The sequence below is a fragment of the Zingiber officinale genome, chromosome 2B (assembly GCF_018446385.1).
Source record: "Zingiber officinale cultivar Zhangliang chromosome 2B, Zo_v1.1, whole genome shotgun sequence".
In the NCBI taxonomy this organism is placed as follows: domain Eukaryota; kingdom Viridiplantae; phylum Streptophyta; class Magnoliopsida; order Zingiberales; family Zingiberaceae; genus Zingiber; species Zingiber officinale.
The window spans coordinates 9,528,981-9,530,446 of record NC_055989.1 but is presented as its reverse complement, the minus strand read 5'-3'; the positions used below and the strand labels follow the sequence as shown (position 1 = coordinate 9,530,446).

The following is a 1,466-nucleotide window of genomic DNA, read 5'->3' as shown; positions in this document are numbered from 1 at the left end:
TAATTTTCTATTAATGCTACGGTCTCGAAGTCGCCCTTTTTCCTCCTGTTAGATAAAATTCTCTTTAAAAATTTTGCAAACTTCGGCATTTGGTGCAGTGCATCTATCAATGGTACTTCTACGCAAATTTTCTTAATCTTCTTTAGGAATCGGTTGAACTCTTTATCCTTTTGGGATGTTATCAGTTTCTGAGGGAAAGGAATTGTTTGACTTTGTGGGGGAATATGAAGAGTTCCTTCAACTTTCTTGGTGACCTCCTCTCCATCCTTGTTTTGGATCGGGTCTCCCAAAGTTCGTCCGCTCCTCAACTCGATGTGGTTGCAGTGTTCCACTGGATTTATATCTGGCTTTCCTGGAAATGTTCCCTGTGCTCTTGAGAAGGACTGGGTTATCTGGGCTATCTGGCTGTCTTGCATCTTTTGATGTTTCTCAGAATTTTTCATTCTTTGAGTCAATTTTTTGATCTCATTCTTCATCTCTTTTTGCTCTGAGAGGGCTTCTTCAAGCATCTTTTCGATTCTGGAAAGCTGTGAAGGTTGTTGTTGATAAGTCTGTTATCCAGATGGGTAGCTCTGTTGCCCAGGTTGATAGCTTTGTTTTGCTGGCACTTGGTCTTGATTGTTTTGGTATGAGAAATTTGGGTGGTTCCTCCATCCAGGGTTATATGTGTTGGAGTACGGATTGTTTTGCTTCTGGTTGTAATTGACTATTACATCACATTGCTCAAGTTGGTTTATCTGTGCTTGTATTGGCCCTAGGGGGCAAATATCTTGAGCATGATCCATACTTCCGCAAGTTTCACAAACACAAATTATTGCATTAGCCGTGTTGTTTCCCATGGCCTCAAACTTCTTGGTCAGAGCATCCAGCTTCGTAGACATAAGTATGACTGCATCTACGTTGAATTTTCCTGACGCCTTTATTGGATTCCCTGAGAAAGAGCCACCAGATCTTTCAATTGCCCACTTATGGTGGTTTTGTGCCACATTCTCTATGATCTCTTCAGCTTCATCAAGCTCTTGTTCATTAGTGCTCCTCCTGCTGCAGAGTCGAGGGATACCTTCGTGTGATAGTTGATTCCATTGTAGAAGGTGTGTAGAACCAACCATTTCTCAAAGTCATGATGTGGGCACTGTCTCAGCATACTTTTGAATCTGTCCCAGACTTCAAATAATGATTCTGAGTCTATCTATTTGAAGCTTGCAATCAAATTTCTCATGTGAGCAGTTTTGCTTGGTGGATAGAATTTGTTCAGGAATTTCTGCTCACACTGCTCCTCCCAAGATGTAATATTGTTTGTTGGAAGGGAATTTAGCCACTGCTTGGCTCTGTCTTTCAGGGAGAATCCAAAAAGCAATAACCTCACTGATTCTGGAGGGACTCCGTTCACTTTCATGGTACCACAAATCTCGTAAAAAAGCTCTAAGTGGTGGTTTGGATCATCGTGCGGTCCTCCTCCAAATTGA

At 41.7% G+C, this 1,466-nt stretch overlaps 1 non-coding gene across 1 annotated transcript; it reads left to right on the top strand.

The window, feature by feature from the left end:
* Positions 1-1,115: 1,115 nt before the first annotated feature.
* Positions 1,116-1,221, top strand: LOC122049903. Its single transcript, XR_006131150.1, has one exon. It is a non-coding gene; the product is annotated as a small nucleolar RNA R71 (small nucleolar RNA).
* The last annotated feature ends 245 nt before the right edge of the window (positions 1,222-1,466 follow it).